Source organism: Sus scrofa, chromosome 1 (genome assembly GCF_000003025.6).
Source record: "Sus scrofa isolate TJ Tabasco breed Duroc chromosome 1, Sscrofa11.1, whole genome shotgun sequence".
Classification (NCBI taxonomy): domain Eukaryota; kingdom Metazoa; phylum Chordata; class Mammalia; order Artiodactyla; family Suidae; genus Sus; species Sus scrofa.
Genome location: NC_010443.5, coordinates 137,694,940 through 137,711,761, shown reverse-complemented (window position 1 = coordinate 137,711,761; position 16,822 = coordinate 137,694,940).

Sequence of the window (16,822 nt, the reverse complement as noted above, 5' to 3'; positions counted from 1 at the left end):
AATCGAAAATGAAGAAAAAAATTAACTTAGACTTAACCTTTATAATAAATAGTGAATGGAATAAATGGTAAACTAATAATGATAATAATAACAAGAAAACTGGAAGAAAACAGAATAGAATATGTATGAAAATATGTTTGATAATTCAAGCAACAGAAAAAGTAGATTGATAGAAATGAATTTCTAAAAATCTTATATGGATAATAAAGTGTTTGAAATAAATGATAGGCAAATGCTTATCTACGTAAGTGAAAGATTCACATAAATGTATTATAACAGAACCAAGCACCAGTGCTCAAGAGACAAATGTTACAAGAAAAGGGATGGTTTTAACGAAATAAAACACCAACAGGAAATCATTATCTGATGAATTAACCACCTTTTCTAAAATTTAAGGAAATTTGAATTGAATCAATGTGTCATCATTTCACATCCTTTAAATTAAAGTAAAATAAAGAGAATGACAAAACTTATTGCTAACTGGGCTTTAGGGAAACAGAGAACAGTGGTTTGTGGATGACAGTAAAAATTGATTTGTTTCATCTGAAACGGAAGCTGCAAAGCATATCACAGACAAAAAAAGTTCCACTCAGAAAAATTTTTTTCTCAGAATTTATCCCAGTAAAACTAATTTTCAAAAAATCATATGCAAAGATATTTATAATACCATGTTTAGGTTTTCAAATGTTGAAAACAGTTTAATTGTTTAGGAAAGGGGAACTGTGTATATTGAAATGAATTATCATGGTGGTTAGTTCTGGTCTATGTGGGTATCCCACCAAACCGTATAGGATTTTGTTTGATAAAAACATCACTCTACTAAAGAAAGTTTGAAAGCTATTCCTTCCAAGAAAACAGAAAATTTTAAAGGTGACATTGAAAAATGTGTAAAAAAGCAATTAAAGTGAAAAAAAGCAGAACATAAAAGAGTACAAAACTGTATAAAATTATGGATAAAGTTAGTGTGAAATCCATTATTATATGAGTAAAAATCAGGAAAAGGCTTAAAATAATACAAAGTTGAATGATTTAATCAAATAGTGTGAAAATTATTTTAAAAATTGTTTTATTAATAAATAAAATCAAAATCTTAGGCTGGAAAATAAGAAAGGAAAGGATGTATTCTTAGACTTCAGCTAGTATAGAAATCATGTGCTTTTGGTCAGGATTTCTCAGATCACACTTAGCAAGAGTACTGCTAAAATCAGAAGTACATATACCCCACTGGGGGGACAAGGCAAGAGAAAATTATTTCTGATCAGAGATTTTGCCTCTTCTCTCATTCATTTCCTGGGGACCTTTTTCCTTGGGCAAAAAATTGCTCAAAGAAGAATTGTGGATTATTCAAGCAAGCTGAAATCAAATCTCTTTTGACTTATTGAATTATAAGGTGCCAGTGTCTATATTGCTGTTTCTGGTATCAATTGATATGATTTTTAGTTAAGTATCTATGACATTTTGTTTAAAAAGTAAAATAAAAATATTTCAATCAAAACCAACATCATTCCCCTACTCTTACTAACAATATGGCTGTTATAAAAATACATTTAAAATATTTTTATATTTATAATAGCAAATTGTTTAGGATAAATGATATTTTTAATAATAAATACCATTCACACTTTTCATTCTTAGAGCATTACAGCATCTCTGTGTATTTTAACCACTTACTGTCAGAAAGGGAAAACAAAGCCCTTTCTTTTGTTCTTTTCAGAAGGGCCATTTGAATGTAAACCTTCTCTGCAGTTAGTTTTCCACTCTGTGCACTTTGACGTGACACTTTCCAGTCAGAAAATTCACAAATCTGACAGAGTGGCCACATTTTTGGAAGAGCAGCTTGGGCTGTCTTGGCAAGTGCTCAGGACCTGGGGCCAGAAGTCCTGGGGTGAGTTGCTATTTTGTCTGAACCTCAGATACTACCAATTTCACACATTAGTTCTGAGGCTCAAAAGAAAATTTTTTAAAAACTGGATTACATATGTAAAGGTTAAGGTGCTACACAAACCCCAGTAATTGCTTTATAATGCCTGAAGTCAATATACCCTGTATTTTAAAATCTGTGTGCAGTGAGAATTGAGCATTCAGTCTAAAAGGCACCATGTTCCAGGCAACGGGGTTGTCTGCCTATCCTGCCCTGCTTCTCACCCTCCACTCCCAAGAGAGAAGGCACACCAGCTGAGAGAATGCAGACCAACCAGCAGCCCACTCCCTCTTTACTGCCAGCTCGCCTCCCACCCAGATCCCAGAAGCCTGACATACATACCTGTGATCAGAAAATAAGTGCACATCTCCATTTATTTCACTTTTTAAATTTAAATTTAAATTTTTTTATTACTCAAATGAATTTATCACATCTATAGTTGTATAATGATCATAACAATCCAATTTCACAGGATTTATTTCAAATGGCTTTTTTGGGCATGGGCAATCCTACTTTAGAAGGACCTTGGCACTTCCTCCCCACTTGTGACTTGCATTTACATCTCTGGTTTTTCCTCTTCTTGTCTCCCAGACTGCCCCACCTCTGGCCCTCAGGGATTTGTTAGAGATGGAGCTCAAGGAATGAATGGGTCTGGACTTAACGGAAGTGGGTGAAGAAAAGCATTTCATGGCCAAGGGAAAGGCAGGAGCAAAGATAAAGAAGCTGGAAAGTGAGCTCCCAGGTGTGGCTGGTGGTGTCTTGGATGGTGGGCAGGCAACACCAGATGTAACTTTCCCAGACACAGAGAACAGTAAGGGGTCTCCATCCGAATAACACTGGCAGAGAATAGCTAATCATTCTAATGTACAAGATTTCTATAGATTTCTTCCATTCCTTTAAAAATAAAAGTTACTTTTTTCTTTTCTTTACCAATACTATCATTGGCCGAGTATTTTTGGAATTCCATCTTTTCTATGGAATTTATTCTTAATAATTTCGAAGAGAATTTTATAAAATTTGACACTCTGTCTTGGAGAGGCTGCAATAAAATCTCACATTTGGCTGATGAAAATGTAAATCACAAAACTTCCTGTAAGGCAAATTAATAGTACATGTGCATTAGAAGATCTTTTAAAAACGTTCATATTCTTTGACCCAGTAATTTTACTTTGAGGGATTTATCCTAAGGAAATAATGAAATACTCATAAAAGCCATGTGCAAAGATGTCCACTATGAAATTTTTATTTTTATTTTGTTTTTTTGGCTGCACCGGGGGCATATGGAAGTTCCTGGGCCAGGGATCAAACCCGAGCAATGGCAGTGACCCGAGCCACTGCAGCGATAACGCCAGATCCTTAACCTGCTGTACCACAAGGGGACCCCCTCCCCCGACAAAATTATTTAAAATTGAGAAAGCATTGAAAACTTTATGTATCCAACAATAGTTGATTGGCTTCAATAAGGGAGGGTTCACAGATGGGAATGGATTCTATTGATTTTCTCAACATTCAGTGAGAAAAACAGGCTCCTGTACTAGATGACCCTGGGAACATCTCTGCAGACGTATATATCTGTGACCAGAAAAAAAAGTGCACATCTCATTGCTCATGTTCAGTAACACTGCATGCCGATATAACAGATAGCTTTAATTTTATTTTACCTTAAAGGTTTTTCCAAACTTTCTTTAATAAGTATTTGTTGCTTTACTGGGGGAGGGACTTGAGGCAATTGCCTTTTAAAACTATTTTTATTATAGTAAAACATATAACATAAGTTTTGCCATTTTAACTCTTTTTTAAAAAAGTTTTGGAGTTCCCGTTGCGGCTCAGCAGTAACAAACCTGACTAGGATCCATGAGGATGCGTGTTCCATCCCTGGCCTTGTTCAGTGGGTTAAAGGATCTGGGATTGTCTGCCCTGAGCTGCTGCGGTGTATGTAGCAGACACGGCTCAGATCCCACATTGCTGTGGCTGTGGTGTAGGCCGACAGCTGCAGCTCTAATTCGACCCCTAGATTGGGAATTTATGCACATATGGCCCTAAAAAGCAAAAAAATAAAAAAGTTTCATTGAAGTGTAGTTGATTCACAATGTTGTGATTATTTCTGCTGCATAGCAGAGTGACTTGGTTATACATATACACACATTCATTCTTTTTCAGTTCCTTTTCCCATATAGATTTTCACAGAATATTGGGTAGAGTTCCCCTATACAGTAGGTCCCCATTGGCCAGTCACTCCATATACCACAGTGTGTATATGCCGATCCCCCCAAAATATGGAATGCTTCAAGAATTTGCATGTCATCCTTATTCAGTGGCTATGCTAATCTCTGTATTTTTTCCAGTTTTAGTATAAGTGCTACTAAAGTGGGCACCATTTTAACTCTTTTTCTTTCTTTTTTGGCTGCCCCACAGCATATGGAGTTTCCATATGGCAGGGATCAGATCCAAGCTGCAGCTGGAACCTAAGCTGCAGCTGTGGCAATACCAGATCCTTAACCCAATGTGCGCAGCTTGGGATTGAACCTGTGTTCCAGTGCTCCAGAGATGTGGCCAATCCCATTGGGCCACTGTGGGAACCCCTTACCTCTTTTCAATTATAGTGACATTAGTTAAATCCACATGTGGTGTAACTCTTTCCAAAACTTTTTCATCTTCTCTGAACAGAAACTCTGTACCCATGTAATAGTAACTCCTCCTTCCCTTTTCCTTCCAGCCTCTGATAACCTCATCTATTTCCTATCTCCATGAATTTCCCTAGTCTAGGGAAATATTTCGTATCAGTGGAATTACCCTATGTTTTTATTTTTATTTCATGTAGCATGATGTTTTCAGGGTTTATCCATGTTGCACCACGTGTCAGAATTTCCTTCCTTTTAAAAGCTGGATAATATTCCATTGAAAAGGTGTACCACATTTTGTTTATCCTTTCATCTGTTGATGGACACTTGAATTGTTTCCACCTTTTGGCTGTTGTGAATAATGTTGCTATGAACGCTGGGGTGCTAATATCTGTTCAAGTCCCTGCTTTCAGTTCTTTTGGGTATATACCTAGTAGTGGAGTTGCTGGCTCATGTGCTAAATCTGTGATTAATTTTTGAGGAATCTGTTCCTTTTTTTACCAGGAAAAAAATAACATATTTTAAATCTCAATGTGATTCAGCTTTTAAGAATATAGTGTAGGAAGGGACAGTTCGATGTTGATATCTTTCAGTTGTAAAATTGAATGCCTCAAAATGTTCTGGATTTGACACATGCCCACACCAGCTCAAAACCTATGCCAACTTTAGAAAATGTCAATATAAATTTAATTTATCCAAATATCCGTAAGAGCTCTGTGTATGCCAAGTATTTCAAGGCTAGAAGCTAAAAGAAACTTTGTGATCACTAACTCTTTTTGGAATGTTTTAAGTTGCAAAATCACCCCTGAGAAAACCACATCATTTACTTTATTGCAATCTTTTGCCAACGCTTAGATCTTTTCCTCACATTTCCACACATGAAAATTTCAGTTCCAGGCAAACTCCAAGTATTTTTTTTTTTTTAGGAGTTAGGTATCTAATTTTTTAAAAATCAGAATGTCACTTTTTAAATTTAGTCTGAAATTCAATTCTGTTTAAGGAACTTTTTCTTAGGTAACTTGTCAGAAAAGCATGATTGATTGCTTATGGGTTGAATATTTTAAAAATGAGAATCATGGAATTTAATAAAGTATATTGTTTTCTCATGGGCTTAAGACATGTACAGAGGATCCAATTCAAACATGACGTTTAACCTTCCAGAAAATTTTCCACAAAGATCTTTTCTAATTAACCTGGCAAATGAAGTAAATCTGGCCGACAGTTTTCAGGACAGGGGTTATCTCTTTTTGTCTGCTTTGAAAACTCTTATGTACACAGAGAAGTTTCTAGAAATAGGAGAATGGGTACGTTTGGAGAGGAAAACAAGAATCTTTACGAACATCTGAATTTCAGATTTTTCTAGATGTACAATCTGTCTAACCTAAAACCACAGTCATCTAGGATATATTCTAGAAAAAAAAAGTCCAGTGTGATTTATAGTGGGGCAGACATAGATTTATATGGAGAGTGGGGACACGTGGGGGGGGACATAAAAGTAGAAATTTAATAGGCAAAGAATTCATATCTAAAATGCATAAACAATTCCTGCAAGTTAATGAGAAAAGGACAAACAATTCAGCTTAAAAATTGACAAAGTGCTGAACTAGTAATACCCAGAAGAGGAAAACAGGATGGCCAGCTGATAGGCATATAAAAATATGCTCAGCTTCACCAGCAATTGGGGAAATGCAAACTGACACAACCATGAGAAAGCATTTTATACCTGTGATGCTGCTAAACATGGGAGCAGGAAAATCAGGACTTGTCTCTCCTGGTGGGAGTGTAAACGGGTGAAGCCGCTTTAGAGATTTAATTTGGGAAAATCTAGAATAGCTGAAAACGTACACCCCCTGGGACCCAGCAATGCCACTGCTAGGTATACACACTAGAGAACTCTACACATGCGCCTAAGGAAACAAGTGCAGATTCCTCCACTCAAAATAGCAGGTTTTATGGGGAAAACAGAGTTGGGGAAGACCACTCAAAAACCTTTGGAATTTTTCACTCAAGAACTAATAAAAACAAATGATTTTTAAATCATGACAAAAATACAGTACAGTTAATCCACTGATGGCATTTGCCCCTATAGTCCTACTGTCTGTCCTTCTAGGCTCCTTCCTTCCTGGACAGGTAGATGTGACTGGCCTTCAGCAGAGGTCATTTTCATAAAAATTTAAAATGTAGCCTTGGGAATAGTCTTAATCATTATTCTATTGTTTTAAGATTGTGGAAATTCCTCCGATTTCTTCATTTTCTTTATCTGCACTCCTAGTGTCACCAAATGATTAAATAGTAGGAAGTATTTAGCGGTCCTTGAAGCACAAATTCTGTCACTCTCTTCTCTGAAGGAAGAGATTTCTGTAGATTTTCAGCTCAGGTCTGTATTCATTGCTAAGACTTTCTCTTAATTGCTTCAAAACAGTAACATGTTGGGAAAAATCAGAGATGAGCCAACAAGATTTCCATGTTCTACCAACATCCTTCCCCTAGTTGTCAATGATGTATCAAGAAATTTGCACAACATGTGACCTGAATTGTAATGTGGATTTTCATGGCAGCATTGTTTGTTAGTGAAGAGCTGAGAGGGGGTCCCTAAATGCCTCTCATGTGGGCATGGATAAATAAAACATGGTGTATTCAAATCCTGGGATGTTGTATAATAACAAGGCAAAGAAACGAGATCTATTTGCACCGACGTGAAGAGATCTTGAAAACATATATTAAGTTTAAAAAGCAAGCTGCAGAATAAGTCAAATGTTTTAAATCATGTAAAAGACGACTAAGGATTACATGTAGTAAAATTATGAAAGTGTAGATTGGAAAGATATATACCAAAATAATGATCATTGCTTTCTCAACAGTAGGGAGGAAGAGAATGAAACCAGAGAATAAAATCATTTGTGAGATGTATGTATGTATGTATGTATTTAGCTGGGCCTGAGGCATATGGAAGTTCCAGGACCAGGGATGGAGCCCGAGCCACAGTAACAACCCAAACCACTACAGTGACAACCTCAGATCCTTAACCCACTGAGCCACTGGGGAGCTCTATGAAAGTTGTATTTATTTTAAAGCAAACAAAGAACTCAAGCAAAAATGAGAAAATAGTGTCATTTGCTGCAAATTCTGGCTCATGGGTAATGCATCTTTTCAAAACTTTTCTCCTTATTTTTCTACATTAAAAATGTCCCCAGTTTAAAAATGTAGGGGTTTAACTCAGTTTAGCATATATTTTACTGAATGCTCCATGAGTGCCCACACGCCCCTTAGTAAAACTGCTGAAAGGAGTGACAAATTCTGCCTGCAGGTTCCCTTGTAATGAGTGCAGATGGTGAGCAGGGTGTGGGGTGGGAGTCACAAAGCTCATTCCAAGTCTGGGACAAGGGCTGCTTGTTCCTAAGAGATACAAGGGTCTCTGGAATGAGCAGTTCTCAAAGGGGAGTTTTTTCTTTAACATATGACCTATTGTTGAAATAAACATTTTGGGGGGCTTTGTTCTTTTTTAACCCTTTCCCAAATGAAAACCCAAGAACATGAGACAAAGGAACCCAATGGTTTAATTAGAAATGGCTCAGGAAACTCTAATTCTACTAATTTAAAATACTATATTAATGAGGCAGAATTTTAGTTCATCCACGAAAAAATATTAATTCCTCTTTGTTAAATAAATTCATTTTGTGTCTGTTCGAGGGAGAGCTGTTAATACTACAACATCACCAGTTGGACCACTTTGGGAACATCTTTTACCCTCTCCTTCCACTTTCACTTCTTCACCTGTGAAAGTGGCTGTGGTAATAATGACCATCTCTGCGGGTTAAGGAAAGGGAGATCATATATCAGGTGCAATGCTGGCCCTGGGTTAGCACTCAAGAAAATTAAGTCTTTTCCCTCCTCTCCTAGAAGGATATATTTATATACAAGCAACGAGTATGTTGCACTAATTACAAAGAGTCATTATCCATTCATTAATGTAATATTTCCTTTATTCTTTTATTGCAATTTGTTATTCCAATAAGACTTACTTTTATAATTTTAAAAAAGAATAAAAGATGCAGTCTGCATTTCAAATACTTTCCTAATTCTCACAATTTTCTTCTAACGCAGGGGTAATGTGACTCAAAGAACATTCATGGAGGACTTAGCAGTCCTTGAGTGCTAGAAATGGCAAAATTGTATTCTTGAATAGAGGTAGATTTTTTCCAGCAAGATGGTCCACTGCTTTCATCATAGGATCTCCCCTAACCACCACTGTAAGTATATATTGCATCTATCACTATAATCCTGCTTTACAATTATATACAAAGTAAAACTTCCTGCCAAATTTATGATAAAAATAATAATGGTTAAGGAGAGGGATGGGAGTGGGGTATGGTGATAAAAGAGAATAAATCAGCACATCAAGAGAAGAGCCTGGTGCAGAAAAACAAAAGTGCGATGAACCACCTCCTTCCCTTCCCCCCTCCCCATCTGTGGCCTCTTGAAACACAAGAAGAGAGCAGTAGCCCAGTGGCAGCTGATCTCTGATAAGCAGGTGAGTGGGATGATATTTCTAAGAATATTTAACATATGGTCTTTTTTTGTTGTATAAATTTTTTCTATGGTCATAGTTGTGAACCAAGAGGACATGTTTAATGAAAATTTAATATTTCTATTGCAAATGTCAAATTTTGGAGAGGGTGGAAACTTCTCTGTGCTCCAAGTGCTACAGGTTGTGGGGTTGGGGGTGGGGGGAGTCTCCTTCCCATGGAAAAGGTCCAGACCTTTTTATCTTTCTTCGCCTTCATTCCCATAGGTTGGTGTCTTCAGGACAAAGGAAAGTACCACGTGCTCTTCTCCCTTTGGCCCCTCAGTGATGACTTTGTGTGCTTTTTCTTGGCTGTGGTCTTTGGAGATTCTTCAGAAGTTCCCATTTAGTTCCTCCTCCTGAGGTTAGGAGGCTCCGAATGACTTGGGGACCTGGTCATATCAACACCCATTTTTCTTCTTGACAGACTCAATTTTCCCATGGGCAGGGGAGGGCAGCCTTTGAGAAGCCTCAAAAATGCCCTAATCTGGTAATGGGATTTTTACCTTGCAGCAGTTTTTACTTCTGAGATGAGGACCTTGTCTGCTTTTCCTCCAGGGAGACCCATAGACCCCAGGCTCCTCATCCTCCAACTTGAGGCTCATCCCTCCTCTACCCACATGCTGCCTCATGGCCATCCACAACACCCAGTCCCTTCTGGGGTATCTTGTAACAGGCAGTGATTTACAAACTTTTTTTTAAGTAGTGGAATTATTCTTTCCAAATAAACTATTGAGACAAAATCCAATCTATAAAACAGCTTGAAGCAAAACAGAACCTGGGTGGGAATTGGTCATATCTTTACTGACAGCTTCCCTGCCAGGGACGGACTCTACAGCACTCCCAAAAGCCCAGGAACACCACTGAGAAATACTTGATAGAAGGAAATAGGTAGTTTCTACTGCAGCGCAACAGGTCAAGAATCCTGCCTGGTATCTGTAGAGGACAACAAAGCAGTCATGGGTCACTCATCCTGTCAAGTTTCTTTTCTTTTTTTCTTTTTGGGGCTGCATCTGAGGCATATGGAGGTTCCCAGGCTAGGGGTTGATGGGAGCTGCAGCAGCCAGCCTACACCACAGCCACAGCAACACCAGATCCAAGCCACATCTGAGACCTACACCACAGTTCATGGAAACACGGGATCCTTAACCCACTGAGCAGGGCCAGGAATCAAACCCACATTCTCATGGATACTAGTGGGTTCTTAACCTGCTGAGCCACAAAGGGAATACCTCACCCTGTCAAGTTTCTTGATCACAAACAGCAAAATCCAATTCCAGACCCCCTGATCAGTGAAGGAATGCATTGGATGGCTGCTGCATAGCTGAGAATTATAAGGGAGGCTGGAAAACCAGGCTCAAAACAACAATCCAAAGCATCCAAATCAGCTGAGCTTCTGAGAAGGAGCAAATGCAGGAACGTAGCGTTTATGTACCATAGAATTCCAAGGTGCCAATTAATAGACTTGTGCAGTGTACAACCTGAACAGCCATCACTGACAATCCTTAGCAGGGCCCTTGAGATCCCTTGAGAGGTAATGTTCAGATAGTAGACAGGCAAGAACAAGTGCCTTTCCTACTCCTGTGTGCCAGGTGCTTTACTTAATTCAGCTTATTTCATCCCCTCCACAGCCTGTGGATGATCAGAAAAATCTCTGGGGGCGCTTGTTAAAATGCAGATTTCTAGGCTTTGCCCCACCTGGAATTCTATTTGTTCATAAAAGTTCTGGGTGGCACCTTGGGAAGTTCCATATTGCAAGCACTTTAGCTGATGGGTGATACAAAAAACACACTTGGAGAAATGCTGCTGGACACACCAAATCTTCTTGCCATTTTACAGGTGGGGAAAGTTTCACCCAAGATTGCACAGCTGGCAATTTGCAAAGAAAGAGTTTGAACCCAAACTTTTCTGGCTCCCAAGCATGTACTCGCTTCAAAAATACTCAAGATATCATCACTTTGTACCTCTTTCCAAAACTTTAGTTCTCTACTGTTCCAAATGTCACTTCATGTTTCTTTAAAGTGATTTTTATTAAAAATAAAAATTTACTTTAAAAGAAAAAAAGGTTTGTTATTTCCATAAATAGAAATCAAAGTGTCATTTGCTACTTGCTATAAATGATAACTACAAAAGTCACAGGTCCTGGCCCCAAACCTGGAAGGCAGAGATTTGCCCATCCTGAACATAGCAGACCTCAAACTCTGAGCTCCCTTGATCACCCCTTCCCACCGACAAAAATGCAAATCAACAAGCTTGACATTCATATCATGTATATAGGGTTTTTCTTTTTTTTTTCATTTTTAAAGCTTTATTGACGTATAGTTGATTTATAATATTGTGATAATTTCTGCTATACAACAAAGTGACTCAGTTATACATATACACACATCCATTCCATGGTGGTCTAGTGCTTCAGACTCGGCACTTTCACATCTGCAGCCCTGGTTCAATCCTTGGTCTGGGATCTGAGATCCCACATCAAGCCGCTGCACATGCAGCCAAGACAAAAACCCCAAACCCAAAACACATGATATCAGGATGACTTGATATGATGTGAGAAACGGCACTTGACTGCACTTGACCTTCATGGTCTTCCTACCCCAGACACACCAGCCTGAGCTAATCATGAGAAAAAATCCAGACAAATTCCAATTGAGGGATAATCTTCTGTTTGTTTGTTTTTGTTGTTTTTTGGATGCACCCACGGCATGTGGAAATTCCTGGGCCAGGGATCAACATCCCCCTCCCCAACCCAAGCTGCAGCAATGACAACACTGAATCCTTAACTTGCTCAGCCACAGAGGAACTCCAAGGGACATTCTACAAAATACCTGACCAGTACCTTCCAAAACTGTCAAGGTTATCAGAAACCAGGAAGGTCTGAGAAGCTATCATAGTCAAGAAAAGTCCAAGGAGACATAATATCTAAATAGACATTAAGGAAAAACCGAGGAAATCTAAACAAAGTGTGAACTTTAGTTAATAATAATACATCAGTATTGGTTCATTACTTGTGACAAATAGACAATGCTAAAATAAGATGTTTATAATAGAGGAAATTGAGTTTGGGGCATGGAAGAACACTGCACTCTTTGCAAAAATCCTGTAAATCTAAACTGTTCTCAAATTATACGTTTACTTAAGACAAATAAAAAATATAAAATCACGCATAAAGGAAAGTACAGAAAATAATTGAATAGTCATGCACGGACCCATCATCTAGGTTTAACAGATACTAACATTTTGCCCCATTTGCCTCAGATCAAGATCTTTTGTCTTCTCCAGAAATATAACGTTACCGGAGTTCCTGTAGTGGCTCAGCAGTTAACGAATCTGACTAGCATCCATGAGGTCGAAGGCTTGATATCTGGCCTTCCTCAGTGGGTTAAGGATCCAGCATTGCCATGAGCTGTGGTGTAGGTCTCAGACACTGCTTGGATCCTGCATTGCTGTGGCTGTGCCATAGGCCAGCAGATATACCTCCAGTAGAGGTATATCTAGGAACCTCCACATGCCACGGGTGTGGCCCTAAAAAGAAAAAAAAAAAAAAAAGAGGTTAAAATTACTCTCCATCCTTCTCCTCGCCTCATTCCCAGAGATAATGATGTCCCAAGTTGTTGTTTATCATTTCCATGCAGATTTTATACTTATGCTACACATGTACATTTCCACTTACAATACATGCTATTGTTTTTGTGTTAACAATTGCATAAACAGTAATATGTGGTTATTTAACTTTTGCAAATTGCTCCTTCACACACAATATTGGTTGTCAAATGTATCTATGTTGATTACTTAGATTGAGTTTATTTTAACCTCTGTAGAGTATCTTATTGTAAGAATAATGCACCCTTATTCACCCTTCCAGTGAGGGATAATTAGGAACAGTTTTTTTTTCTTAACTTTTGAAAATAATGTTCCAATTAACATTCTTATATGTGTCTTCTGGTGCATACATCGAAAGTTTTTAGGTATACTCTTTATGAACGTTGGGTTGTGAGATAGGTACCTTATGGATATCACCAAGTTGCTCTCCAAAGTACTAATTTATCTTCCCAGTAGCAGTGACTAAGAATTCAGTTCCCCCATTCATCCCTATGAACAGCTGATACTGTCCAATTCTTAATTTTGCCAACCAGGTTGCTGAGTATATTTTCATCTTTACTGGCTGTTCTGATTTCTTCTGTGAATTGCCTTTTTTTGTACTGAGTTGCTTATACATTTCTTAGGGGAAACGTATTTCATTCGTTACAAAGGTAATACAAGGTTCTCAGATATCTTAACTCAGTGATATACTAGAGTAGGCTGAGTTGTACATATCTTCAGAACTCAATGACCTCATATTGGTTGCTTCAATTATCCACTATGGAATATTTACACCAAGAAAATTGGCAAGCTCCATGAATCAGGGCTCCCACCCCCCATCCCCACATAGCCTATTGTCAGACATACCAGCACACAGTTATCTTAACCTCCACTTGACTCCCGCTGGCCTCAGCCATCTCCCACAATGAGGGTGGTTTGAACGCAACCCCTGACGTCCTAGCTTGACCTTTCAGCCTATTGGAACTGGGCCTTGGATCTCTTTCAGGCGATATTTCATCAGGGTTTCCATAATCAAAAATACATACAATATACTGTCAAACCAATACATCCTCAGCTTCACATAGTGAAGCCGTTCACTATGGACTCAAAGCAAAGGCAGGCTCTTCCAGTTGCTGTGAGGCACAGCTATCCAAGCACCAAAGTAGAACCCAAATATTCAGTGATCCTGGCATTGTTACCCTGTCATCCTCTCAGTCAACCCCGTGCTTCTTTGGACAGTTTCCCCAGCAGACGTGGATCTGGTTTCTGCATTCCCACGATGCCAAGCTCTTTCCATACAAGGCAGTGCTGCAGGCAGAGACTACAGAGGATGCTGGTTACTTGCTTCTATTGGAAAAGAATAAATATCCTTTATTTTATTTTATGGCCACAGCCATTGCATAAGGAAGTTCCCAGGCCAGGCACTGAGTATGAGAGACAGATGTGACCTACACCGCAGCTGTGGTAACACTGGATACTTTTAACCCACTGCTCCAGGCCAGAGATCCAACCTGCTCTTCTGCAGCCGAGACAGATGGAGTTCCCTGGCCAGGAATCAGATCCAAGCAGTAGTTGTGACCTAAGGTGAAGCTGTGGCAACGCCAGATCCTTAACCCACTGTACGGGGCGGGGACAGAACCTGAGTCCCAGTGCTCCCAAGACACGGCCAACCCCATTGCACCACAGTGGGAACTCCTGGAGTCAGATTCTTAACCCACTGTGCCGCTAAGGAAACTCAAGAAGGAACATACTTGAAAAGAACTGATGTCTGCCTTCCTTCCCATTGATCTAGCTCTGCCCATTAAAGTTACTTGGGTTAAGTCTAATAATCATTTTCCAGGCATATGAAACCAGAAGTCACGTAAGACTTAAAATTGGTATGTCTTTACCATTCCCCATAGGATATGGGAACCAGCCCTGTCTCATTCTTGTCCTTTTGTCAGTATTGAGTGCTCTTGTTGATCAATGGTCCTCCACAGACAAATGCTGCAACTTGATTTTCCACATGTGGTCTGCACACTGCAGAGAAGCAGACATTGACATAACTTTTAGCTCTTACTTATTTGTAGTGTGTCCATGAGGCCAGCAACAGAGTTTGCTGCTATTAAGGCACCTGACATATTGATATTGCTAAAAAAATTCTTTAGTGAAGAAATGTACAAATATATTCTATAGAATGAGGTTCCAGTAGAACTTACTATCCCAAAGAGAACATTTTGTGAAAACATTCTCAATGATCAATAAGGGGATTATCCCTTTTGTGGATCACCTGTGGCCACTTGCTACAGCTCCTGCTGTGGTGCTGTTTCTACTTGTCTTTCCATACCTATATCCTTGAAATACATATGAGAATTCAGAACTATTTGGGGAAGAAAAAGGATTCTACTCTAAGAAAACTTAACGTGTGAAAAATCTACATTAACAAAACAATTTAGGAAACAATCATTCCTTGAGTCTGGCTTCTGTTGCCTGTCCCTTGATTTACAGACTGCTAGCTTACAAAGAAGGTAAAGGTAGGAGATATGGAATGGAAGACCAAGGGACCATTCTCAATTAAAAAACAAAGAAAGCAATCATGGCATTTTAAGAAGAAGAAAGGTCTACTCCAATATAATCATTTCACAGGGGAGTTAACAGAGAGGCAATTCAACCTGCACAAAGCCACACAGCTTTGTAGAGTAGGGCAGGACAAGGCAGAAGAACTGCTGGTCTGGCATTGCTGCTCATAAAACATCTCAGAACTGGTGGCATTAATCAAAGTGAATAGAAATTTTGATTTAAACCCACTTTTCAGGTACTTCTAAGATGTATTTCAAAAACAAAGTAATATCCTTTGTACTCTCTGCCAGTCAAGGATCCTAGAGGAGTAAAGATGGCACACCCATCTCAGAGACCTACCACAGCAATAGCGATTTGAAAAAGATGGAGCCATCACAGTGCTCCTGGTATTAGGTACTTTCCCACAGATGACCATGTAGAGAGTTGAATACACCTGTTCTCAGGCTAGTGCCAGTTTGTGGAAGGCTGCGTAGCAACAGAAGACTTCCAGCCTTCACTTTGGATCTACGGCGAGCCCTTCTGGCCCAGGCCTGGGTTTTCCAGGAAATTCCCTTACTGATGTTTCACTTGAACATAGTTCTGGAAAGTTAGTCACAAAAAGATGTCCTGCTGTCCCTGTCCAAATGTTTTTTGAAACCTCCACATTAACCATTTTACATTTAATGCTTTTAAAGTATCATGGAGGAATGTAGCGCTTACGGCCCCCTGAGCTGTCTGTGTGCATCTAAAATAGAAAATCTTCTCAAGTTGAGTGTAAACAGATCTCAAGGAGACTGGAACTCACAGGGCTGTGACTGGAACCAACTAGAGAGTCCTGTTCTCTTTCCTGCTCCTGGATCGCTTTGTGGAGACCCCTGGGTGGCTTGTACAGCTAAAGCCCTTTGCAGGGGACCTTAGGCAGATGGATCTCTTAAAGTGTATTTATTGGTGGAGACAGCTGTGGGCATGAAGTTGGAGATGAACTCTACCAACTCACATAATAGCAAAAATGGAAAGCATTGTGCTAAGCTTTTTTAGAACAGCTGCAAAATTTCTAAATTACATAATGCACTCTTTAAAACTTAAAATTCAGATATAATTACACACAATGAGGCGCATCCATCTCAAGCGTACAGTTCGATGTGTTTTTGATGAATGCATACACTACCATGCTTTTGAGGCTCATCTATGTTTTGTATGTATTAATACTTTGTTCCTTTTTATTGGTAAGCAGTACTGTCTTGAATGGATATATCACAATTTGTTTCTTTTCCCTTTTGAGTTACACTTGGGTTGTTTCCAGTTTTTTTTTTGTTTTTTTGTTTTTGTTTTTGTTTTGCTATTATGAATAAAGCAGCTATCAACATTCCCATACACGTGTCTTTGTGGACATATTTTCACTTCTTTTGGTTAAATAGTTAGGGGTAGAATTGCTGGATCATAAATTAAGTGTGTGTTTAACCTTATAGGAAACTTGCCATAGAGTTTTCATAAAGTATCCTTAATTAATGAACCTGATTATGTATGACATGATTCTTTTACATTTTTTGTTTCATGATATGTTCTTGCCTTGCACTGCATTGATAGGATATG